Source organism: Microtus ochrogaster, unplaced genomic scaffold (assembly GCF_000317375.1).
Source record: "Microtus ochrogaster isolate Prairie Vole_2 unplaced genomic scaffold, MicOch1.0 UNK4, whole genome shotgun sequence".
NCBI lineage: Eukaryota > Metazoa > Chordata > Mammalia > Rodentia > Cricetidae > Microtus > Microtus ochrogaster.
In genome coordinates this window covers 7,778,585-7,805,772 of record NW_004949102.1, presented here as the reverse complement: position 1 = coordinate 7,805,772, position 27,188 = coordinate 7,778,585, and the positions used below count along the sequence as shown (strand labels likewise).

Sequence of the window (27,188 nt, the reverse complement as noted above, 5' to 3'; positions counted from 1 at the left end):
GCCTGTGATTGTAATCCATTCACAACCCATGCCTCTGCACGCCTGTGATTGTAATCTATTCACTTTCTCCCATCCATCACCAACAACTGCCTTGTTTTCTGCCCTGCCTAGAATTTATTGGACTTTGATTGCCCAATTTACCTCTTTGATATATGGACTTTATCCTCTAATTAAGTTTATTGCCCCATTCAATTCCCTGACTTCTTGGGATTTGTGATCCCTTTACATCAGTGATCTCAACAGATCATCCCCAATTTCCCACTCTCTAAATCTTGTCAATGCATGGCCCCTATCAGCAAGTCAGAAATGCTGTGTTTGACCACACTCTTGTGTGCATCTACTCTCCACATGCTGTTCCTATTTATTCTCACATACCTCCACCTATTCTTGTCCTTCCTTCCTTCGTTCCTTCCTTCCTTCTTTCCTTCCTTCCTTCCTTCCTTCCTTCCTTCCTTCCTTCCTTCCTTCCTTCCTTCCAGGGAGATTGTATATGTAAATAAGGTCGGTTCATTGGCAGTTTTCAGATTAGAAAGGGGCTCCCAGACAGATCAGCCCTGGCCAGAAATCCTTGTTTTCTTTTATAGGGTGAAAGAAAGCAATTTTGATAGTGAGCTGATGAGCTGTTGAAGACTAGGAAGTCTGGATTTAGGTGTCAGCCTTCATAAATGTCATTTTGGGCCATCAGCCGTCCCATGTCCAGAGACCTTGTGACTTGTTGAAGCACACTGAGGAGCACTTGTGTGAGGAGCACTGAGGACTAGTGGAAGGCAGCTGTGCTCATGGCAGTACAGCCATGTTGAGTGTGTTAAAGGGGATGAGTACTATTGTCTCCAACTTTGGGAGTTGTACATCTGACTTCTCCACTCATATATTGGGGCATCTGGAGAGTCCCAAGAAGATGCGAGAGTGTTTACCCATTAAATGTGTTCTTTCAAACTGGATTTTCTGTTGCAGACACTTCACTGGGCCTCTGTCCAGGTAGAAAGACAAGTCCAGTTGTTCAAGAGCCAGCTAACAGAAGCCCCAAGTTACATTTGCAGAGATCCTCAAGATCTTAGTAGATGTGATAAAAACAACTTAACAACAACCACGAAAAACCACGCAGAGGAAAGGAAGCTTCCATGTTTTCAGTTGTGCCCCCCCCCCATCCATAGCTAAAGTCTTGATTTAGATGTGATAATGATTTGAGCTAAAGATTCTGGGAAGTAATCATTTCTATGACGTCTTGTGGGGGAGGCACACCACAGTACCAAGTCAGGAGGAAAGCCCTCACCAGGCAGGCACCAAGTGTATGTGCCCTTTAACCCTCCTGATTCCAGTCTGTTGAACTAAAAGGAATGACTGCCACCCTTGAATCCATCAAATCTGTGGGGGTAGTGAGTTGTTTTGCTTTGTTTGTTACAATAGCCAAAGCAAAAGCCTTCCCATCCTGCTTAATATAAAACATAAGCAAATGGTACAAACCTAATGAATAACAAATAATTCTGTACTGTATCAAGTTTAAGTAACACCCATTGATCCCTTCCAACCATTATCACTTTCCAGGAGCCATTGAGACCCACACTGTCCAATGGATAACCATTAGCCTGTTGGGACCCTTTCACTTAAACTAATTAAAAATAATGCGAAGTGTTTGTACAACAAGCTTGATGACCTGAGTTCAGTCCCTGGAACCCACGTAAAGAGCTGGAGACAGAATCTAGCATCTGCAATCCCAGAATTCCTCACTTTGGCGTGGGAGGCAGGAACAGGACAAGCACCAGAAGCTCTTGGACCAGCTAGTGTGGACTTGTTGCACACTGGATTAAACAGTCAGAGAGACCTGCCTCAGCGAAGTAGAAGTCAAGAAATGACTCTGAAATTGTCCTTTGACCTCCACATACACTGAAGCACACACATGTGCCCCCATACACACAAGTTTAAGCTAAGTGCATTTAAACCTTAGGCTTCCTTAGTCATGCTTAGCCATCTTTGAGGTGCTTGGTAGCTGGTGGCTACTGTGTACCCAGGGCAGGTTACAAACATTCTTTTAGCAGCAGGGATCGAGCTGGACTCCAGTCATATATAAGCATGTACACACAGTTGGCATAACATTGTACATACTGTTTTGCAGTTTGTTTTTTCACCCAACAGAGAAACTGTTAACTCAGTGTGATCCACATGCAGGATCATGCCAGAAAAAAATCAAAAGGAATGCATTAGCAAATGTAAAAATTCAGTACATCGAAACTTTGTAATTTCAGGTTTTAAAGATCATTGTACCATCTCTTAGTGGTTATCCTAATTTTAAATAATTGATTTGTAGAATGTGTTTGCTCACCTCTGGGCATGTTAAAGAAGGCTCAGAATATGTATTCAGGTTGACACTGTTGACCTACCCATATACCTAAATGTATACAGACATACAGTTCCTCTTGCTCCTCTGTAGCATCTAAAGATGTTCTTTTTCTGTCTTCTCACTGGGCAATAGCTGCTGTATACACATTGCTATTGATATGTACATTAAATAAAAAAATTAAAATGAACTCCTCAGCTGGGTGTCAAGTGTCTGCAGCCACATGTGGCACAGTGGCTTTAGTGTGGGGCCATCTTTATGGTTGCATATGGCTCAGCTGGACACTGTTAAGTCACACTTCCCATGAGTGCAGTGACATTTCCCTGGATGAAGGATGGGGAGGTGAGGACAGAGGAGAGTGGCTGGAAATGCTTGCAGATGCCCTTCGCACTGAAGGTGTTGGCCCTTCCTCTACTTTCTGGAGAATTGGCAATCCCTGGAAAGTTAAGAGAGAATTGGTATTTAATTTTGTTTGTTGACTTGATTGTGTGTTTTCCTTTCTCTTCTTGAGACAACATCTCATATAGTCCAGGCTGGCCTTGAACCTCTCATCCTCTCCCCTTCACTTCCTGAACATGGGAATTGAAAGTGTGCATCGTCATGCCCCATCTTTTAGGAGACACTTACGATCAAATCCAGGGCCTTGTGCTTTAACCTGGAAAGTTGACAAAATCTTAGATAACAAGATATATTTATACCTCTGTGTATTTAGAAAATAAATGATCTGGAGGGATTCACAGAAGGGAGAATAGTTCTTCTAGGGAAGGAAACGGGGAGCAGACAAGTTTTTTTCATGCATCCTGTAAACTCAGGCGTCCTGACTGTAATGTGAGCCTTCCAAAGCCCTCCCAGCACACAGTGGCCTGGGGCTGGCACACCTTTGCTCCTCAGTGATTCCAGCAGGGAAGGCTATGTAGAACTGGTTTTCTTCTATAATTTAAGAGTATTTATGAGGAAAAATAATTGTTAACATTGAAAATTTCCCCCATGTAACCATTCTTCACACTTGTGGAAGAGAGTGCAGGAGATGCTGTTTAAAACTATTAGAAATAATTAGAGCAGAAAGATGAAGTTGACAAGAAATTATTCCAGGTCTGGGGCACCCTGCTTCAGCTTATCTTTGGAGAAAATGAATGGTAGCGTTGATTGCATTTGGGTTGAATAGTGACGATGGAGCCCACGCAGCATCTTCTGCCCACACTGTCGAGCCCACACTACCCCTTTCTCCTTGCACTCTGTCCCCATCTCCGTAGTTCAGCTCCCAGGGACCACACCCAGAGAAGAGTGATAAAGTAATCATTTTTTAAAAAATGGCTTCCCCTCACCCTGTCCTAGGAGTAGATAGAGGATGGGTGGGGGGAGTGGGAGAGAGGAAAAGAGAGGGAACTGTGGTAGGTATGTAAAATGAAAAAAGGTTGGTTTAAAAAATAATAAAAATGGCTTCCTATAATTCTGCAGTATTAACTTTCCTAGTAAATCGAGTTACTGGATTCGTACTCTGCTCTCTTCTGGAGAGAAAATAGTGAAGGAGTCGGGGAAACTGAATTGCATAGCTTAATTAGGAAGAAAAATCTCCTTTCAAGAGATACTCAGTGCCAGAGTCAGTTTCATAACGCGGGGCGACCATGCTAGCAGGGATCCAGTGACTGAGGGTGTGGACCCTTCAACAGCCTGACGGTGAGGCCACTGTGGGTCGACAGGGAGCTGGTGCCGCATTTCATGAGAACATCATGCCTTCTCTCCCTCTTGTAGGTTGTGGGTCTAGGTTGTGTTTGGAGGTAGGATCCCATCATTGTATGGGAAGAGGTAACTAGATGATCACGTGACTCCCTTCTGGGAACCTGCCTTTAGGGTCTGTTCTGCTTTATCTTTTGTTTCTCTTCTGTTCTGCCTTGAATGTGTGGGTGTCATGAGAGGCCATCCTGGGTTCTTACAATCTGAGGGAGAAAAGCTTTCAGACTAACCAGACTTGGGGTTTCCTCTCTTGCCCAACCAAACTCAGTCCTGATCACATCAGTTCATCATATCTACAGTGGCATTCTCCTCCTCTTGAGTTTGGTCAGGAAATAGAGCTTAAAGAAACCCGAGGAAAGGTGTCAGACACTTCCCAGGTCGAGCCATCTCTCGTCAGTGTGGCGCCTCTCCACTTTCACAGCCCAGAAGTTTTGTGTTCACCTTTGGGCGGTGCCATCTGATGGCCTGTGGCCCATGGTTTTGTAACTTTCTCATTTGGCAGAGTCCCAGTTTTGTGGATTTTTTTTTTCTTTTAAAGAAAGACGTTGGCTTTTCAGAGAAATTCATCTGTGGCTTTTTGAAAGTGACAAACAAGTTAACTGCATTTTAGTCAATAATCGTTATCAGAAAACCGTGTTCTTAATTTCAAAGAAACCTATATACCATTCCTTTCATTTCCAGTACCTTCTTAGTTGTCGTTTGATAATTATGAAATTTCTGTGGAAAGAGTAGTTTAAAGAGAGACTTCTGAATTGTTTTGTTCTGTCTCTATAGAAGTGATTTTCAAGAAAACGTGAAAGCTCTTTTCCCCTGTTAGTTCTCCCTACACGGCAGCGGCTCCAGAGCACTCCCCCTGTCTGCATGGCAATACAGAACTCAGGGCCACTGACACAAAACAAGTTCTAGTTACATTGTCAGCACTATTTCTGAAAAGTGTAGAGGAAGGAGAGCGGGCCTGACATGGCTGCCAGGGGGTGGGGCAGCTGGCAGCTGATGCGGGGAGGGCTGGTGGGGCTCCGTGGTTGTGGGGAGTGAAGCAGGTAGTTGGCAGTGAAGCCTGGAGAGGGGGCTCTTGATCTGCTGCCAAGGCTCCTTCTGGTGGTGCCCAAGTGACCTTTCCAGGTTTGTCCATTTCTGTCCTCTCAGTGGGACTGAACTGCACAAGCCTAGTGTTGTTCTGGTGCAGGCCCTGCAGAGTGTGCGGAGGAGAAGCATGGCAGGTGAGTTGGGAAGTTTGGTAGGGTGTGGGTGCAGGTGTGTACATGGGTGCCGCGCGTGTGTGGGTCGGCCAATGACCTCTTGGAGTGGATGGAACTCGGGCCACCAGGGTTGCATGGCAGTCAGGGGCCCTCACTCAGTGAGCCATCTTGCTGACCTATTTACTTAAGGATTTTTGAAAGACTGCAAAGTTGGAAGTTGATTTAACTTTGACCCAATTTTTGAAACTCCCAAAAAAAAAAAAAACCTATACATTGAATCTTTTTTTTTTTTTTAATGAAACAACATCAAAAACTTTGTGGGGATGAGGCAAACCTATAATGCCGTCACTTGGAAAGCTGAGGTAGAAGAATCACATTTGAGGCATTCTAGGCTAAAGTAAAATGTTCTCTGGGAACAAGCAACAGCAAAGTCCGGTAATGTCCTTAGGCTGTATTCCTTTTTCATTGCTGTGAGCAGCTAATGTGACTGACAGAACTTGCTCTGGCTTGGAGTTTGAGGAAGGGACCCACCAGCTATCGGCAGCTACTTGGCAGTGGGAGCCTGAGGCTTCCTGATAGTATCTGGACATCTCAAAGGGTCCCAAACTTCCCCAAGCTGATGAGACATGAGCCTGTGGGAGAGATTTCACATTCAAAGTATAGCAGGAGCTATTTCATGGAGTCTTGAGACGAGCAGTTAATAGTGATCTTGGGCACTGCTGTTAAGTAGATTGAGTTTCTGGGAGTGTAAGTCTTTGAACTGAGCAACGTGGGGCTTTGGGCAGGTGCTGTTTGTTTTTATTTGCTAATCCATATTCTCAGATGGTTCATGTACTTCGTGTTTATTTCATAAAGCAGAACTTTGATCCTTGAATAGCTTTTTGAGACCATTTCATCCCACCTCATTGCCTGTACAAAGGTTGAATAAATTACTTTCCAAAGTTCAAACACTCACAGTGTTAAGTTGGGCCAGTCCTAGTAATGGTTGCTAGAGGGAGTCCCTGCGTTGTAAGACTCTGTCTGTGTTGTCTCCAGTTTGATGGATAAGAACAAAAGTTCATGTTGAATTTCTGCCATGTTTTGACTCTGATAAAAAGAGTAAGAGGTGTCCTTGAAGCCTTGAGAAAAGCCTGACTCTTTGGAGAAATTCCTCCTCAGAGTTAAAAATGAGAAGCTTCCGTGGAGAGAGATGCCACAGAGAGCATGAGCGGCTCTGAAGCAGTGGAAGACTGCCGGCCGGCTAGATACCAATGGCTGCCGGGAGCCTGTGCCTTCTCATTGTTGCAGGAAGTGTCGGTATCATAGGTACAAGTCTGAACTCGAGTGTTGACATCTGGAGGCTCCATATTATGCTTTAATTTAGCTGTTTTCTTCCTTCATGGGGATGATAGTAAACCCTTGCTTATAAATTAGTATGTGAAATTGAATCATTCTCTTCTTGTGATAGGTACCTTTTCTATTATATTTATGGTTAAGGTATTGTCTGACTTGATTTTTGTGTGTTCATCTCAGGCATTTTTTTCCTCATTTTTATGAAACAATGTGCGGGGAAACAGTGTGTAATGCTGTGGCATAAACAGTACTTTCTGGCATTGTCTGCCTTTCACGTTGCCGTATCCTTCAGGTGACTCAGAAACTGACCCTGTATCCAATCTCCCCACCATCTCTGAAGTACAAAAATGCCCTGTGTTTGTATGTCTTACGTGAGAAAAATTCCTGTTTTGAGAAACTCTGGGGCACAGGTCCCAAGTCTCGTGTCTGTTGCAGCCACATTTCCCTTCAGAGTTAAGAAGAGGAGACTTGAAGGCAGACATGGTAGTATATGCCTTGCAGGTTCAGTACTCAGAGTCCAAGGCAGAGGGGGCTAGCTGCTGAGACTCTCAGAAACCATAGATTTGACCGGCAGACAGTAGTAATCCATGTCTGGTGAGACTCTCAGAAACCATAGATTTGACCGGCAGACAGTAGTAATCCATGTCTGGTGAGACTCTGCTAGTGAGTTTAAATGAAGTTAAGCATACAGAAGATGAGACTGTCTTATTTCTTAAAAAAAAAAAAAAAAAAAAAATGCGGTCTTCCCTTTGGCCCTGTTGACCTGAGGGTCCTCTTGTAATAAGGAATTTACTGTCATCTACTCTTTTCTTCTGTGCCCCCAGGATGGTCCTACATTTTTAAGGCCCCTTCAGGGACAGACAACTTGTTTGTTTTTTGTCCAGGAATTTTTGATGTTGTGTGAGGATATTACAAAAAGTGTTGTATTATCTACAACTGGAGTTGAGAGAGAGGGCCACAGACAACTACTTGGTTACATGGAGTTCCTCCCCTGCCCGAGCTTCTGGTGCTAGGAGCATGAGCAACTCTCTGCTTTGTTCTGGAAAACCCATGTGATGTCCACGTGGCGAAGTGACTTCCCCTTTAGACAGGCCATGCTGTATGCTCGTCTCTGTATCTTTTTGTGTATCACTCCAGCAAGTGCGGCAAGCAGTATCAGTCACCACGCTTTGTACAGGTGACTGAGATATTTTTGTTTTTGTTTTTCTTTTTTTAATAGAGGTTTTATTTTGCTTCCCAGTTCAGTGGCATAGCCCATCATGATGGGGAAGGTAGGACAGCAGGAATTTGAGGGGACCGGCCACACCATAGCCACACGACATCCACAGTCAGGGAGCAGAGAACAAGATTGAAGTTTTAAATGGTTTTTAATTTGCCAAAATCATGGTGTGACTATCCATGGCTGGCCCCATGTCTGCAGTGTTGTTGTTTTTTTTTTCCTGAAAAAGAGAGCAGGTGACCATCCAAAGGACAAACTCCAGAACCCTTCCTGCTACTTGAAAACCTGCCCATCTTAAATTCATAGCACTTAATTGGAAGAGAGCGTAGGTGCAGAAAGGAGATGGAGGGACCGGCTGCGGGACTGTGATTCTCGCCCCCCTTTCCCTTTGCATCTGGAAGTGGTGCCAAATTCAGAGTTTTTCCGTGTTGATTGTGGTTGTGTGTGGCCTCTTGGTCTGCAGTGCCTGCTGCATTTGTAGAGGGAACTCAGATGTTCATGCTCCATGAAAACACATCTTAGGTAACTCAGGAAGTATTTACTGACTTCAGAGTATCCAGGGGTGGCCATTGCAGCTGGGAGGGGGTTGTTGTTTATCTGAGAGCCGTCCATGCCACTTTGCAGAACCTGCATCTCAAAGGGCCTTCAAACTTGAATTGGGGGAGCATCCCTCAAGGAACCGTAATTGAAAGTGGGCAGATGGAGTACATGGTGAACACTGTTAAGGGTGTAGTATGCAGAGTGTACTAACAAGTGTGATCCCTGCAAGTGTGGCCAGAAACAAACAGGGATTGGAATTAGGACCAGGTTCCTAATGAAGAAGCAATTTGGGGCAAGCGACTTAGCACTGAGGCTATATGGTATACTGGATGCTGTTTTTCCAAGGATTGCCCTCAACAGACTCAGAGGAGTCAAGTGCAGGAAGGTGCTGCCATTTAACTCTCATGATAAATGCAAAAACCTAAAAACACAGATGGGTTTGGTGAAGCCCAGAGCTGGGACCCAGTCTTCACTTGTGGTTGCATGATTGACTAGGAGTAGTGATTTGAAAGCTGTCTAAGAGATACTGTCTAGAATCTCCTCTCATTTGCTATAGTGGGGTTTCATGTGTGAATCTGTGTTACCAACCAGGGAAGGCTGATAGGAACACCAGACTGAGGAAACCTACAGAGAAAGGACCTTCCAAATTGCCAGTGGTGAGTGTGTTGCCGTTCAGGTCTTCCCAGTCATGGCCTACATCTGTACTCCCAGTGGATAAAAAGGCAAGAGGAGTTTGAACTCAAGACTAGCCTGTGCTACATTGGGAGACTGTGCACAAACATTAGGTCTTTCTGGCCAGCTACCACTCTGTACTCCATCATGGTCGTCTCATGCTGAGTGATCTCTGTCCTAAATTTGTGTTAATGGAAATGTCCATTAAGTCATTCGAGAGAATTCTGAGGTCTGTTCACATCACCCTGTGAGATGTGTATTTTCTCTGTAAAGTGAGCTGGAGTCGGTCTTCCCTTCCTCCTTGCTAGGTCTTCTGTGAATGGATACACTATGCTGTGGACTATTTGCTCTTGAAGAAGCAGTTTTCTTAGACAGGTTCTGGTTCTACAGCCCAGCCTAGCCCCAGCTTTGCAGTCCTCCTGCTCCTGCTGCCCGAGTGCTGGAACTGCAGGTGGACAGCAACACGCCTGAGTCAGATTCCTTACTTGTGTTTATGACAGGCCCAGTGGAACTTGAGCCCAGACTGATCTCAGATTTACGGCAGCTTTTCTGTGCCAGCCTCTCAAGTGCTGTGATTATAGGCACAAACCACCATAAGCTAACAAATTCTGTTTTTTGAAACAAGGTTACATTGAGGTAGCTCTGGCTGACCTGGAACTCAACGATGTAGACCAGGCTTACCTCAGACTATCAGAGATCTGCCTGCCTCTGCCTCCACCCAGCTCCCAGATTAGAAGGCAAAGTTCTGTGTGGTCCTGACTGCCCCACTTACACCGCTGCAGTACTGAGTTCCCGTAAATGTGTGTGTGTGTGTGTGTGTGTGTGTGTGTGTGTGTGTGTGTGTGTGTATTAAGATATCAACACGGGCCAGGTGTAGTTGCACATGCCTTTAATTCTAGCATTGGGGAGGCAGAGGCAACAAAATCTGAATTTGTGCCCAGCTCGGTCTACATAGCTAGGAGTATATAGAGAGAACGTGTTTCAAAAAAAAAAAAACAAAAAACAAAAAAACAGAAAAACAGCAAAAGAATTAGTATAGTTACCATCACATAACCTCTAAAAGGTACCGTTTTCTCTATGAAAAAGTGGTTTCATTTTGTAACTAGAGAACATCATGTGTTGAAAATCATAAATAATCAAAAAAAAAATCAAACTGTTTTAGTGCCAGTGTTCAGCCAGATAGAGCAGCGAAGACAAGAGCACTGAGTTGCAGCAGGTGTTGAATGCTTGCAAAAATTAGTGTTGTGAACTAGCTGGTCCCTAAGAATGAGTTGTGAGCTTCCTTCAGTGGGCTGTAGCTTGAAAACAAAGTGATGCCCACTGGGGACTTGGCCTCCTGGTGCTTGAAATGGCACGGGCCAAAAATAGAGATGCTGGAAGACACTACCTGTGAAGTTGAAAATATCTTAAGTGGGAACAGAGCAAGGGTGTGCGTGCGTGGGGGGGGGACGGAGGGAGGGAGAATAAAGAGGAGAAAACAGAACCCCTGTATCAGCGGCTCCTCAGAGGGTGTGGGTAGCACCTCTCCTTTGCCAGCATCTTCTCAGCACATGGTTGAGATTCATTCTCAGCTATAGAGCTTTGACTCCGGTCAGCCTCAATACTTGGCCTGTGGACCCTGAAACCAAAAATTGGTCGTGTGTACTGTTTTATTTGTAGATAATAAAATAATGGACTTTTTTTTTTGGTAGCTCAATGAAGTTGCAAAATTTGGATTATAAAGGCCATTCTTTGTATACTGCAGTCTTTTCCTGTCTCAAGTTTACTTAGAACTTAGATGCTGCTTTTAGACAAGGACATCTCCTGGTTCTGCCTGAATTTGTGGAGACATAGTTGGGACATAGTTTTAGTAGGTGTACTACAGCGGAAATTCCTAGCATAGTGCTGGCTGGTGTTCTCTGTAGTTGGTAGTGAGGTGGGAGGTCATCACCATGGGATGTGTAGACATTGTGAGCTATGGTGTGCAGGAGAAGAAGGTTTTGGAGTATGCAATCTTTTTCTTGGTGACTGAAAAGCTGGTTTCTGTATTGCATTTGATGCCTTGTTCTGATCTCAAATCTTCTAGTTCCCTTCTCCTTTTGGCCAGCAGATGGCACCTCACTGTCTCCACTTCTGCCTACCAGGTTTGTTTTTTTTTTAAAAAAAAAAAAACATGATTTTAACTTTTTTTTTTAAGATTTATTTATTTGTTATATACAACATGTTTTCCTGCACACCAGAAGAGGGCATCAGATCTCATTACAGATAGTTGTGAGCCACCATGTGGTTGCCAGGAATTGAACTCAGGACCTCTGGAAAAGCAGTCAGTGTTCTTAACCTCTGAGCCATCTCTCCAGCCCCTGCCTACCAGTTTTGCCTTTAATTCTATTCCTTCTCTGCCCCCTCCATAGACACTTATCAAATGTTTGTCGCCAGGATGATGCTGTTAAAAGTCTCACCATGACAGGCTGTCTTGTCAAAGGGACAAGAAGGAGGAGGGGAAACAAGTTTTTGTTGCTTCAGGCTTGATCGCAGCTGTCTTGTATTTCTCTACTAACACCTCTGCTAGGGAAACATTTTCTGTTGGAAGCAGATTCAACATTTCCTTACAATGCTTAGGATGCCAGGCCTCCGTTCCCATCTCCACCCCTGCTGTGCAGCATGTGGAGGCTCCTCTTTGCTACCTTTTGTTCGTGTTGCCATGATGATGATGATGATGATGATGATGATGATGATGATGATGATGATGATGATGATGATGATGATGGCGGCGATGATGGCGTGTTTAAGATCTCTGTAATGGCCGGGCAGTGGTGGCCCACACCTTCACTCCCAGCACTCAGAAGCAGAGGCAGGCAGATCTCTGAGTTTGAGGCCAGCTCCAAAGCCCTGTCTCGAAAAACCAAACCAAACTCTGTAACATCCAGGTGACTAGATTCCATTTGTTTGTATTTGAATATTTTACAGACTGTGCTGAATTTCATTCTTCCCCCCTTTCTATTCTTTCTCAATCAGTAAATATTTATTGACTGCTTCCAGGTTGAGTGTCGGCTAGAAAGAAATATTTGAGACCTCATTAGGAATCTAGGTCTTACTGAAAGTCACTCGCTAGCCTGCTCCCATACAAGGTCAGCCTGCCTCTCTCAAGTGCAGCCTCTCGTCCTGTCCGAAGTCAGGCTGCAGCGCAGTGCCCTCTCCATGGTAATTATCCCGCTCCTCACATGCACCTGCAATACCTTCATCCAGAGAGTAGAGGCTGGAGGATCAGGGTTAAAAGCCATTCTCAGCCTCATAGTGGGTTGGCAATCCAGCTGGGCTACCCCAGACCCTCTCTCAAAACAAAACAACAAAAGGAACACATTGGTTTCATTCTCTGAACATCTTCAGCATTTCTGGACTTTCCTTGCATGCTCTACTGCTCTGCCCTGTACACGCGTATGTTAAAGTTGACAAGGTAGGTGCCTCTTGGTCCCCGTGAGAGTCGGCACCGAGTCCTGTATTAAAATGCTTTCCAACATTGGCTCGGAAGTCAGTCAGATCTGGGTTTGAATCTCAGCCCTGCTATTGGCTAAGTGTGTGGTTTTGGCCACACATAGACCTCTCTGAACTTCTGTTTGTATAATCTGGAAAATGGAAATGATAATGACTATTTGAGAGAAACTTTTCGAAGATTTTAAATAAAATTTTTCCCAGTGCATAGTGTATTTTCAGTAAACTGTGAAATGCATGTGCATGCATTCACAGACATGCACACACATCTTCACACATATTCACATGTACACAGCATGTTGTGAGGTTATAGTCACTAGAAGAAAATTGAAACTGAGTCCTGAGTTTGTGCTGCTTCAAGAAGAAATAAGAGCCATTTTGAAAATATGTTTTCAGAAGCCACAAGCCTGATTATGTTGGGAGTTGACATCTGCTGGTCTGCTGTGCCCTTTGAGAGACTTTCCACTAGTGTCAGTGCAAGACAGGGTTTCCCTGTAGCTTTGAGGCATGTCCTAGAACTGGCTCTCATAGACCAGGCTGGCACAGAGCTCTTCCTGCCTCTGATTCCTGAGTTCTGGGATGAAAGTTGTGCGCCACCACCACCTAGCCAGTCGTTGAATATTCTTATAAATTAAAAATTTCAGTGTGAAATGGTTCATAACTCCTCACTCACACAGCTGTTTGTAAAAGGTTTATTATTTTTCACAGAGTGGGTGGTGGGTCTGTCACTATGTATACGTGTGTCCCTGAGGCTAAAGGTATCAGACCCTAGAGCTGTGTCTGTGCTTGGGACTAACAGTGTGGTTTCTCCAGCCTCAGGCTAGCTACTTGTAAAGATTCATATTCCCTCAGCTTTTTTGGTTTGTAGAGACGAGGTATTTCTGTGTCACGGTATAGAACTAGCTCTTGTAGGCTAGACTGGTCTAGAACATGTCACGGTATAGAACTAGCTCTTGTAGACTAGACTGGTCTAGAACATGTCACGGTATAGAACTAGCTCTTGTAGACTAGACTGGTCTAGAACATGTCACGGTATAGAACTAGCTCTTGTAGAATAGACTGGTCTAGAACTCACAGACCCACCTGCCTCCACTCCACCTCCGGAGTGCTGGGATTAAAGGCGTGCACCACCACTGCCCCGCCCTCAGAGGTATTTTTACTGTGCCTGCTGGGCTTGATTGATAAACCCAGTTGTTGTTTTCTGATCCCTCTCAACAATCCATGCACACCAAGTGTGACTTAAAATAACTTAACTTTCAGAGTACAGAATTAATCCTGCAATGCAGGTATAGTCTTTGTGGCTGCAAAAGGGACCTTGCTGGTTGTTTGCAGAGCATGCGTGTCTTACTTAACTGGCAAATGCTGTGTAAACTTTCCTTTACTGCAACCTCTTCAGGCACTAAAACGAGAGAGGCTAGATGGTTTATGCTATGTCCTCCGGATGTTTAGGTCTAGATGTTTAAACTGAACAGACGAGTTAAACGAAGATGGTGGAGTGGAAGAAGTTGAGTTTGATAACAAGCATGTTTCTGTTTTATTGATTTTGCTCATCTTCATCTTTACTAAGATGTTTAAGGTTCCATACTTGGTGAGAAGAAGGGTTACTAAAGGCGAAAAGGAATTCATCTTGCTTTTGTAATGATATTTTCAAAGCGGTTGTTGTGTTTATTAGGTATTCAGATACTCTAGGTGACTGCTAGGCATTTTCAATTTGATGGAGGTGAGCTGTGGACATCACCTTGCCCCTGACACAGAAGACAGCTGTGTCTTGGTCAGAGGGTCTTCTGTGTTTGAGCTGAATATGTTCTCAAACTACAGAAACCGGATGCTACATTCTCACTTTGCAGTACCTGCCTCCTTCCAAAGGGGATCCCCTTGGAGCTACACTCCAAATCAGCCTTTCTTCCATCTGAACAGTTACCTGTCCTGGTCCCCAGCAGCTAACATAAAGGCCAAGCGTCTGGGAAACGCTGAGGGAATTTTTCAGATATTACAGTTGGTGGTGAACCCTGGTATGTTAAATCTTCCAGGAGAGTCTACTTCTGAAACAAAGCGATGTTTTATAGTATAGGTTTTTTTTTAACCTTTGCAGTGTTTACCTACAGGGCTGTAACAGTTAAAGAAGTAAAGAGTGGTTTGTGAAGCAGGGGCTGAACCCAGCCTGCTCCCCGAATATAAAACCGTGAGTTAGATGCTGTTAACTGTGTGATAGCTGTATTCACACCAGCCGGTATTCACACCAGCCCCTGTGTTGAGCAAAGCTGCATACTCTGTTTTTAATGTGTAATATTTTAAAAGCTTTCCTCACAGGTAATTATCTGAAAATAGTAAAAGGGTTTTGTTGATTTTAAATAATATGTGCAGGTTTTTTGCATTTTGGTTCCCAACCCGTTCAGTCCAAGGGGTAAGGAGTTCTTTTTTCAAGCTGTAACCTTGTAACTAAACTGAGGAAGGAGTTGCTGACATCCCTTATCACACCTAGGCACACAGGAAATGTCCCATTCTTAGAGTAAATATTTGACTCTTCTCAGTCAGATAGGCTACTATCCCAAAGGTCTTTTAAGTGCAATGATTCCTCATAGACGCCCCTGGACCCCGCCTGGTGTCACCCTCAAGTCCACATTCACGAATGACTTGGCACATGCAGGCTTCCCTTAAGTTCAGGAGAGTGGGTCGCATACAGCAAACACTGGTGAGTGGACCGTGACACAGGTGTTCTCAGGCTAGATCTGGCCAGTTAAGCCTGTAATCACAGCAGTTGAAAGGCTGAGCGAGAAGGCTCACCACTGGGTAAGACCAGCGTGAGTTCCAGACCAGACTGAGGAAGAGAGAGAGCCTATCCTCCAAACAGAAAGTCCACAAAGAAGTCTCGGTGGCCTGTCACATCCAGTAAGAGATCCCCTGTATGTGCCAGGCCTTGAGAGCAGCCTCCTGGGTGCCGTGGGGTGGATAACAGCCTGCAGGCTTGGGTAGCTTGTTCATCAATGATTGCAGAGTTTAAACTACAGCTTCCAAATATCAAATACATTTGGACATTTAGAAACCGAGGTCTTAATATCTTGGAAATACTTCATGGGCACACCCCCCCCCCACACACACACACACTTCTTTATTTTTGATTTATTTTATGTGTGAATGTTTTGTCTGCCTGGATGCCTTTGTGCCAGAAGAGGGCAGCAGATGCTACTAGAGATGGTTGTGAGCCACCACCATGTGCTGGCTGAGAATTTAACACAGGTCCTCTGGAAGAGCAGCCAGTGCTTTTAACTGCTGAGCCATCTCTTCAGCTCTGAGCCAAGTTCTTTTGACTACTACTACAAGCAAGAAGAGTGAGTGATTCTTTGTATCTGGAAAATCAGGGACAGTCTCTTGAAAGAGGAGGTAAAGAGGTCTTTGTAGACTCAAAGATTCCACAAAGATGGATATTAGAAAAGATGGCACCCTAAGGCTTCATACCTTTGGAGAGAGTATGATTTCATAGGAAAAGAGTGTGTGTCTCACACATACTAACCCAGTTGCTGTCTTTTTTTTTGTTTTTGTTTTTGTTTTTCGAGACAGGGTTTCCCTGTAGCTTTGGAGCCTGTCCTGGAGCTAGCTCTTGTGGACCAGGCTGGCCTTGAACCCACAGAGATCTGCCTGCCTCTGCCTCCTGAGTGCTGGAATTAAAGGCGTGCGCCACCACCACCCGACTCCAGTTGCTGTCTTTGTTAAAAACATCAGCTGTCTATTTTAAAAATCTGTTGTTAGCCAGGTGGTGGTGGTGCTCGCCTTTAATCCCAGCACTGGGGAGGCATAGGCAGGCAGATCTCTGTAAATTCGAAGCTAGCCTGGCCTACAAGAGCTAGCTACAGGACAGGCTCCAAAGCTACAGAGAAACCCTGTCTCGGAAAAAAAAATCTATTGTTAATAAGCACCCCCTTACCTGTTAGACTTGCCTACGGTGTCTTTAGAGTTAATCCCCTACTGATTTTTTTTCTTGTTCAGATTTAGGCCTTTAGAGTGATAACTATGCCCAAGTTGGCTGCCTGTTGATTCTTACGTGCGTCATCAGTGTGCCCTAAACTCAGCCTCTTAAGAATTAATAGCCTTCTGTTTGTTCATTCATCTGTTTGCCCACGTGAGCAATCTAGAGTGCCTGCTTCTGTGTTAGATCCTGGAGGGTTCCAGGCACCCGCCAGGGAACAAGCTAGAACTGGACAGGTGAATCCTGGAAACCACCTGACATTCTTATCGTCGAGGTGTATTAAAAGGTAACAGCAAAACTCTGGCTGCAATCAGTAACCGCAAGGCCCTCTCAGAAGCTTGTGTGCTGTACAGTTAATAGGATCAAAGCTTTGGCTAGAGTGCCTTCTAACCGGGCAGTGCGGGGGTGAATGGTTTGCGAAGCCCTGGGATCTTTACAGCCCTCCAAAACGTGGCTTTTTAAAGCATCAAGGATGGTATTGTCCTATCTGCACTTCAAGGGAGAGACCAACTATGATGATACTACACTGAGAAAAACCATGGCACTGGGGAAATTAATTAGATGTATGTAACTGGAAAAGGGCTTTTGTTAGAATTTGTCTTATTGAGGGGCAGGATAGCAGGGCCAACAGGGCTGTGGCGCCCAGTGTGTCCCTGGAGAATCACCACCTTCTCTCTGCCTCTGTACAAGAGCTGTGTTGATGGTGGTAGGGACCCATTTCGAAGGATGAGTGAGGGTCAAGTTATGTCAGCCTATTGAGGAAGGTTTGAATTCTGTCAGAGAGAGAGAGAGAAAGAGATATTTTTTTCTATGTCTGTGTTTTCCTGCTTCTCTGTAATCCGGGTGGATAGAACGCTAGATCACGTGTGAATGGTCACTTCAGCTCTCCTGCCCCCTGGACTCCAGAGTTGTTTGTTTTGTAAGGCTGTAACATCGGCTTTTAATATGTGACCTTGAAAAAGTCCTGATTAAGTAGTTCTGGGCAAAGCTCTAATGCTGGAAAACAGTCAGTTCTCCCACACACACCTGCTCAGCCAAGAATTTGTTTGCCCCAGAAACTGTGGGTGGGCCGAATGGAAGCAAGCACAGGCCCGGGCCCATGTGAACTCTCTGTTCCAGCTGGAGACTGCCCTGCTGTCACCCTTCCTCGGCTCCTGGCTGGCCGCTTTCTCCTTGTTTTGTTTTTTTCCCCCCTTTGGGATTGGGATTGTACTGGGACTCGAACCCAGTGCTGGTGCATGAGTGCATTCATCTCTATGATACTTCCTATGCCATTGGTTATTTCTTTCCACTCTTAATTCCAGACAAACATTTTTATTTTACAAAGCACTTTGTAATATTTTCCAGCACTTTCCCTGTTTGTTTTACCAAGTTTGGCCTCTGTCTCTGACTGGGTGTTGATCTGCTACAAACTTCCGTCACGCCCAGGTGAACTACATACAGTGAACCGCCATGGTCGGTTTTGTGCTCCTCAGGCTTCCACGACAAGACTGCCTTGAAATGGCTGGGGAATGCGGGTCCTTCAGCCAGCAGCAGATACTTCTTGCCCTTGCCCAGAGGCGTCCCAGGCCCTGGCCGTGGCCAGAGCCTTTCGTACACTCTCTTTTGGGTCCTGCTTGGGTGTTGGCTTCCTGGCTGTCATGCCTGTGTCCTGTTGAATCCTTGCATTCCGTTCTCTGTGATGCTCAGGTGTGACCAGGCCCACCCATGCGGCAGTTCTGGGGACTGGGGTGAGAAGAGGGCTCTGCCCGCCTTGAAGCCCCAGTACAGAACTGAGCTTCCAGGAGTATTAACCACCCCAGGCTTGGTTTACCAACCTCCCTGTCAGTTTTTTGTCTCCCCCAGAGGTTATCGGAATGGTAAGTGAGACAGGCGTGTGTGTGTGTGTGTGTGTGTGTGTGTGTGTGTGTGTGTGTGTGTGTGGTGACCGACCACAGATGGGGCAGGGAGTTTGCCTTGTCCTTTGAATCATGGTCGGTCAGGTCTCCCCAAAGAGGCAGCTTTTCCCCTGTGGCAGAGTGAGGAATTGTTGAAGCAGGCGTTCACTTTAAGTTTTATCGTTTTTGTTTCTGGACTGGTTTGCTCAACCATAAGGAAAAATGGGTAGAATAGGCACGTGCACTTAAAACTAGATCCTCTGGACAAACCATCTCTGATGGAGAGCAGCTCCAGACATGCGTTGACATTTGTTGTGCTTCTTGTTCTTCTCCATTACACAAGAGTTAGCATCTTTTTCTCTCTTAAAAAGAAAAAACAATGTGCCAAGTTTCAGATCTGATTGCAGATTAATCGGCGAGGAAGTGTGTGCTGACGCTTGTACAGCCTACAGCCTGAAGAAGCTGTTTGAAGAAGTCTTGACGCTAAGATAAGGCCTCCTAACCTGCGCCATTCTTCTCAGGGAGAAAGTACCAGAGTCATATGAAGATAGCTCCACCCACCGTGAGGAGGCTGGGACTTTCTTGTTAGGCACTACCCAGACACCATTCTGGGTTGGCCACTCTGCCGCCCAGGGCAGCAGTCTGAAGGAAAAAGGGGTACTTGGAGGATCCAGGCCACCTAGAAGGATAGGTGGGGGGCTGCTGGAGTGGACCCGGTAGAGCTACTCTGTGGTGTCAGGTATGTGGCTTGGAGAGCTTGCAGGGAGGGAGCTGATGTGCGCTGCGGACATTCTTGTGAATTGCAGTTACTGTTTGGGGCAGTGGTACTGCAGTTCCCAGATTTCTTATTTAATGCGATGTTCAAAAGTCCTATATCAAACTGAAAAGTCCTAGGTGAGAAGTGACCATCACAGAAGTGACCACAGGATATATTCCTGTTTTAAGAATTTTAATTGACTAGTAGCATATAAATGAATGAACTATAGTGTTAGATTCTCAAAAAAAAAAAAAGAAAAGGAAAAATAAAGTTTCTCTTTTTGTACTAATTAGTAATGTTGGGGTGGAAGCTTCTCTAAATTGGAATTTTTGAAGGTGGCAGTGTTGCAGGTCTGTTCTGGGGTGGACAGCCTGTGTGTGCTTTAATGAAGACTTGTTCTAATGTGCAGCACATTTTCTTCAGGCCTCGCAATAACCACAAGTGATTGTTTCCTTATTTGTAGTGTGAAATAATGTATTCTTAATTAAAAGGAAATTATCAGGATTGTTTCTAAAGAATCAGCTCTACCAGTGGATTATAAACACACTGACAATGAGAAGTGGTCCCACCAAAGCACTTTCTTTTCTATGCAGAATTAAGTACATCCAGAGTAATTTCCTCCCAGGACCCACATGGACTACCATGCATACATCACTGTGGTCCTCACCGAGGCTACACAGAGAGCTAGCTCATGATGCTGGTCTGCCTGCTTGTGTCTCAGAGATAGTGTCAGGCAGGAGTGGATGCAGGCTGGATGTGCTGCATGTTCTGCGTGTGCTGAGCAGAGTGGAGGGAGGCAGGTGCACCCACTTGAGAGGCTGGAGTGAAGCCCAGTGTTCCAGTCTGAAGGGCTGCTCTGGAACTGGAGAAGCATTCTAGGCATAGTGCCTGTGATACACACAGTTGTGAAGTTGCCTTTGGAGACGGATCTATAGTCTGGTCTTTTTGTCATGCCTGCTGCAGGAGATGGAGTAAACAAGTCTGTCTTCAGTAAGGGAAACACCTTACTTTGAAAATGATTTATGTTGTGCCCAGGTTCCTCATGTCCTCTCTTGACTTGGCTTTAAGCTGCAGGAGCCTCACAGATGGAGTCTGCTATGTGCCCTCAACACTTTACCTGGCTTTTTTGGTTTGTTTTGTTTTTTAGTTACCTGTTAATATTAAGTCACCCAAGGATTTTTTTTTTTTATTGGTTTTTCGAGACAGGGTTTCTCTGTAGCTTTGGTGCCTGTCCTGGAACTAGCTCTTGTAGACCAGGCTGGCCTCGAACTCCCAGAGATCCACCTGTCTTTGCCTCCCGAGTGCTGGGATTAAAGGTGTGTGCCACCACCGCCCGGCATCGCCCAAGGATTTTATAGTGGCTGAGGATTTTTTTAAAAAATATTTTGGAAATCATTATTTTCAGACAATATTTTCTGCTCACTTTTCCCCTCTCCCAACTTTTCACAGAACCTCCCACTACTCGACTCCTCATCCTCACTTTTTCTCTCTCTAAACAAAAAACAAACAAAATTAAGAAACACGTGGGGCAGCGGAGAAAAAAGCAGAAGCAAAAGGCTAGGAGTGGTGGCGAATTACTTTTAACCCCAGCACTCAGGAGATAGTTGAAGAAGGATCTCTTGAGTTTAAAACCAACCTGGTCTACACAGTGAGTTCCAGAATGGCCAGGACTGCACAGAGAGACCCTATCTCAAAACCAAATAAAATATACAAGCAGAAGAGCAAGAAGACAAAGAGAAAGAAAGAAAGAAAGAAAGAAAGAAAGAAAGAAAGAAAGAAAGAAAGAAAGAAAGAAAATAAAAGTTCCAAGAAAGCAGTTTGAAACAAAAAATACCATTGAGTTCATTTTGTGTGAACTGTCTTCTGCTGGGCATACGGTCTACCTTGAAGTGTAATTAATAAACCCAATGAGACTCTATTAGAGAAAATTTTTCCTATGCATGCTGCTATAGTCTCAGAAACTATAGAAGCGATTTTTTTTTATGTTACTTATGCTTTTTAAAGAACATTTTTGGGGCGTGTGTGTATAAGCCAGAGGAAAACTTTCAGGAGTTGGTTCTCTTCTTTCACCATGCAGCTCCCAGGACTTGAAGTCAAGTTCAGTCTTGGCAGCAAGCACCTTTACCTGATGATCTTGCCAGTGCACTGTCATCCTTCGAAGCAAACTGAAAAGGAAGTAGATGCTGTGAACTGTCGAAGACGGCCAGGATATAAGCTGCAGTCGTTCTGAGATGAAATGTTGAACGTGCCAGTATGTCGTTTGCATGTGAGCCTCCTGGATCAGAGTGTGCGCTCACTAGCCCCAGCTGTATACACATTGACACTAAAAGAATTCTGCCATAGGGCAGCAGTATGGCAGCCTCAAGATCACCCTGTCTTGACACAGTTTGAGAGAAGCTGAGTGAACACAGCATAGCATGTCCATTCTGAGAGCTAAATACTGAACGTGTTACTTTTGTCTGTAGCTAAGACTAGGCCAGCTGACGGCATTGGAGTGAAGTGTTGTGGAAATGGAGGGCAGGAATTCTACTCCTGACAGACGGCAGCCTCCATGGCTGTGGAACTCAAAGCAGCCTGATAGAATTTCATCATGTCCATTGTACTGTCCATCACCTTATCATAGTTATCAGAGCCAAAGTCTGTATATAGAAGCATGACGCCTCCTTTGTGTTGTGCTAGGTGTTGCTGTGGGGCTGACCTCCCATGGCGCAGCCACACACTTGAAGCTGGCTTGTAAGGGTGCTTCTGTTTGGTGTTTGTTTGGCTGTGGATCAGTAGATCTTCATGTGAAGAACCATGTTTTAAACACTCATTGCATGGCGTGACCACATAAATATAAGGGCCTTTCTCCTTAGCTAGGGTAAATGAAAAATACTTGTACATGGTGGTGGCCAGTGTAGGAATACATGTATACAGGGTTTCTCTGTAGCTTTGGTGCCCATCCCAGAACTAGCTCTTGTAGACCAGGCTGGCCTCGAACTCCCAGAGATCCGCCTGCCTCTGCCTCCCGAGTGTTGGGATTAAAGGCGTGTGCCACCACAGCCCGGCAAAATATTTATTTATTTATTTATTTATTATGTATACAATATTCTGTCTGTGTGTATGTCTGCAGGCCAGAAGAGGGCACCAGATGTCATTATAGATGGTTGTGAGCCACCATGTGGTTGCTGGGAATTGAACTCAGGACCTTTGGAAGAGCAGGCAATGCTCTTAACTATTGAGCCATCTCTCCAGCTCCGTTTTTTTTTTTAAAAAATAACTTTATTGTTTGATCTTTTCCACTGTCTGATAATCATGGATTTCTTCTGTTCTAGATTAAAACAGTTTTCTGTCATAAAGACAGTAATTTAAACAGAAACCTACCTAGTAAATTGTGTTAGTTAACTACATATCTATATGTCTATCACTAAATAAAATGCCCAAGATTATAAATTTATAAACAGAATAGGTTTATGTTGTTCTATAGTTTTGGATGTTTAAGTTATGACAGTTGTCCCGTTGCATTAGGCCTGTGGAGGGGGCTGTGGGTGGAGCAAAATGGGCACAGAGAGACCCGTGATGTAAGATCCCACCACCCCCAGGAATGCTAGGCTGGAGACCGAGCCTTGAATGCCTGGATCTTTGGGCACAGGTGTAAACCATAGCAGTGGAGACATCCAGATCACTGTGACCAATCCAGGGCACCTCATCTGTATTCCAGGAAGAAGCCATCTTTTAGATGTCCATTCACGTCTGTCCGTAGCCCTGGCTACTCTAAAGACCAGCCTTGCTTCTCTTCCAGTGTCCCAGGAGCCCTGGAGCTGCTCTCTCCGCTCTGCCCCTGCCCTCATGTTGTAGGCCACACAGCAGCCTGATCTGTCAGAGCCTTCCCAGGAGACCTCTTTTTGTGCTCTGGAATAAAAGGCTCTAGACCTGTGCCTGACCTATTTGCATGCACACTATTCAAAGAATGAGTGCCAATGACTCTCTAACCACGTCTAGATGAAGATTTAGAACCAGGTATTGGGAAGGGTGGGGAGATTTTTTTCTTAATCCCCTCACAAAAGGGACCTGAAATGTGAATGTGAGGGGAACAGCTTTTCAAATTCACACAGCTGTGAACCATTCAAAACCCCAGCATCCAGTTAGGAGATGGCAGTTGTTGACTTGTGAGGCCAGTGGGAGGAGAACACAGTGGTCCAATGCCCTGGTCTTGTGTACCTCAGGGATGGGAGGAAGGCAGCAGCAAGGCCTTCTCCACACTGCCCTCAGCCTCAGCTGCGGTGACACTGCAGCCAATGCAGCCTTGTGTGTGTGTTTCCCAGCATTGTACCAGCTGAGGACTTCCTCCGCCAGAGGCCTTGCTGCAGAATTGCTCCTCAATTGTCTTGAACTGTGTGCTCTTTCTTCTTAATAAGTTCAGGTTTATTTTGGCCACAGAAGCATAGGAAACAGCAAAAATAACAACAAAAATTGAGCTGTGAATATAGACAGAGCCTGCCTGGTGCCTGGTTCTCTTGGAGGAAGGGACACCACAGGGAGGTCGGCACTTCCTCAGTGAAGCCATGAGGTCTGCCTGGCAGAGCCTTCCCTGTTTGTTCACTGGGTTCTAATAGTTTTATGCCTGTTGGAGGAATCTGCTTGCTTGTATCTGGCCATTCAGACTCAGAAATCTGTCTTAATTGCAATACTGTTTGGCCAGTAGCTTAAGCGTATTTCTGGCTAACTTTTACATCTTAAATTGGCCCATTTCTATTAATCTGTGTATCACCACATGGTTTGGCTTACCGGCAAGGTTCTTTCTGGCATGTCTGTCTCTGGCAGCAGATACATGGCTTCTCCCTGACCCCGCCTACTTTCTCCCTCAGCATTCAGTTTATTTCCTGCCCAGCTCTATTCTGTTAAGCCATTGGCCAAATGCAGCTTCTTTATTGACTAATGGCAATAAAACGTATTCACAGCTTACAGAGGGGAGTCCCACATCATATGCCATTGTTTCTTCAAGAACAGATCCACTGAGCCCCTATAGTAAGCTGTGCCAATCAAATGAGCGGCTCCACCTCAGGGACCTGGTGGGTTAGTGAGAGAGAAGGTTAAAGATCAGAATGTCGAGGGGAGCAGGACCAGAGCACCGTGTCAGCTGTGGTCCTCATCAGAACATCAGGGAAAGAGTGGGTGGGGTTGAACCCCGTCTGATTCATGGTTTACGGCTTTTCCTCAAGACACATCTTGGGTAAGAGACTGGAAGGGCATAGAGTTAGAGGTGCATTCTTGTTTGTTCAGGGGAAGGGCAGTGGCAGGATGGCCTGGGCTGGACTAGCCTAGAAGGACTCTCATTGATGGTGGCTCCAGCAGGCTCACCAGACAGTCCATTCCGTGGATGGGTCCTCATCTCCAAACTGCCAGCGGATGCTGGTGTCTAGGATATTTGTGGGCCCGCAAGAGATGGTGAGTGCTGGCAGGACAGGAACTGTGGATCAAACTAAGTGCAGCTGCTTTTTTGGCAGTTCTGTTTTTCATTACGAATGAGTGCTGGGTATTATGACCGTATTAGTCTGTTCGGAGCTTGCCTAACATGAGGTTTGCTTTAGTATCCCTCTAAAATGAGGGTCTGAGACTTGTGAGAAATCCTGGAGACAGCCTCTCTGCTTCCCGGCTAGTCACAGACTCTCCAGGGTAAATGTCACTTGAGCCTTGCCTAAACAGTAACACCCATTTTTGACAAACACTTTCCTCGTTATATTGTGTTGAATCTCTAGGTAAATCTTAAAACTGCATCTGTGGATTGGTCTTATCTCTTTAGAGCTGTATTTGCTTCATAACGTAGAGGGTGAGGTGAGAAGTTAGATGGTCACCTACAAATGATGGTCACAGGGAGGGTGGCATGGAAAACATCAAGGACTGGCAGAACGGTTCTGCCAAGGAAGGTGTTCACCTCCAAGCATGACGACCTGAGTTCAATCCCAAGACACACTTGGTTGGTGGAAGGAGAGGACCAACTACTTCAAGGTGTCCTCTGACCTCACACATGGCCCCCACCTCGATATTATTAAATGTGATTGTATCAAACAGAAAAACCCAGTGTGAGGCGAACCTCAGCTAAACCGAATTATTTTTCTTTGAAGCCATGAGATACTTGTTTCTCAAGTCCTTATTCTTAGTGAACATAGAGATGGTTTCTTAAATGGGCCTTTTAAAAAAATTAAACACAATAAAGTTATCCTGAAATGATGGATTAAGGTTTCTCCCGAGTTTAGAAAATACCAAATAACAATCGAAAATGTGTGGATGCACCTTTGTGAACACTTGCTAACAATTCTGTCCTTATATTTTGCAGGAGGAAAATGTCAGCAATCTGGGCCCTTGTAACAACACAGTACACCACCAAACAGGCAAGTGAAATTAGTTGTGTGTATATTAATTGCATTAATATTTATAAGTGCTAGAATAGTATCTGACAAAGGAACCAGTATGTGTTTGCCCTTTCAGTTATTGTAAGTGTACCCAGGCCCCAAACGAACTAGTTGTTAACGTAGAAAATGCCACATGAAGTCACACCTTCTGTTCCAAGGGTGAATGAACAGCCTTGGTAAGTTTAGATATGGCCTGAGTGGATCTAAGAACCTTTTATCTTGGCATATCAATTCATTTTTTGTTTTTAAGCACTTTCTAATAATATAATTGATAATTACTTTGAATGTCAAATTGGGTTCACTTTTGAAACTAAAGCACTGTTTTGAAATTTGTTGATACTTTAATAATCTTAAGTAATAGTGATTATTATGGTTATTAAACTTTTGAAGACAGAACCTCATATAGTGCCAGCCACTCCCAAACTCTTATGTAGCAGAGGCTGGCCTTAAAGTCCTGATATTTAAACTGGGTGGTGGCACACAACTTTAATCCCAGCACTTAGGAGGCAGAGGCAGGTGGATCTCTGTGAGTTCAAGGCCAGCCTGATCTGCAGAAAGAGTTCTAGGTTAGACTCCAAAGCTACATAGAAAAACCCTCTCTTGAAAAAACAAGAAAAAAATGTCCTGATCCTTTTGCCTCTGCCTCCTAAGTGCTGGGATGACAGGTATACACCACCATGCTCAGCCTTGAAATTTCTTTTTTTTTTTTAAATTTATTTATTTATTAAGGATTTCTGCCTTCTCCCCGCCACCGCCTCCCATTTCCCTCCCCCTCTCCCGATCAAGTCCCTCTCCCTCATCAGCTCGAAGAGCAATCAGGGTTCCCTGGCCTGTGGGAAGTCCAAGGACCGCCCACCTCCATCCAGGTTTAGTAAGGTGAGCATCCAAACTGCCTAGGCTCCCCCAAAGCCAGTACGTGCAGTAGGATCAAAAACCCATTGCCATTGTTCTTGAGATCTCAGTAATAAATAAAAAAGTGTGTGTGTTGGGGCAGGGATGCGGACGTCAAAGGTTAAATTCTCTTTTTCTCTGCCATGTGAGTCCCAGGTATTGACCTCAAATCATCAGACTTGATGGGAAGCACTTTATATTGCCTGAGAGTTTATCATTTGGGAAAATGGAGAATAGCTTTGTTTACAGGTGGTGACTTCCAAGGTGGCTAGGGACTAGCATTAATGATACATAAAGATGGCCATGTTCTGAGAGCAGCAGATAACTTGGATGAGAAATCCCCAATTGTTGAAGTCCAACTTTGTGGTACCAGGGAGACATTGGCACTGCTAGTGATGATAAAGAGACATGTTTGTGGATTTACAAGCACCTCCCCTTCCTCCTCATTTGCCCTTTGACTCTTTGGTTCTGCATGTGTATTTGAACTCGTGTCTCCTCACATGGCGATGCTCTTGACTTCATTCTCCTCGTTTTCAACTTCTCTGTCGTCTTGGTTTCTCTCCTTCAGTGAATCAGCGGCGTTCCTCAGGGTGAGGGACCGGTGTGGTAGACTTCTCTGGGTGGCCTTCATGATGCAGCTTCTCCCCCGATCCCCCAAGGTGTCTTGGTAAGTTACCTGCCTGCCTTATCTTAAATGTAGTGTCACTTGGTGTTTGCTGTGGCTCCCTGCTTGGGTTTTGGGGTTGCTCTTCTCCTGGGAGGTTCTAGCATGGGCATTACGGGTACCACAGGTGCACTGAATATGCCA

The 27,188-nt window shown here is 44.9% G+C and overlaps 1 long non-coding RNA gene across 2 annotated transcripts in view; it reads left to right on the top strand.

Annotated features, from left to right (window-relative positions):
- LOC101997682 overlaps positions 1-25,465 on the top strand; it is a 65,032-nt gene extending 39,567 nt beyond the window's left edge. For both annotated transcript variants that reach the window (XR_003378561.1, XR_003378560.1), the window contains one exon: positions 25,414-25,465. This is a non-coding gene — a long non-coding RNA (uncharacterized LOC101997682). The remainder of the gene's footprint in view (positions 1-25,413) is intronic.
- Positions 25,466-27,188: the final 1,723 nt, after the last annotated feature.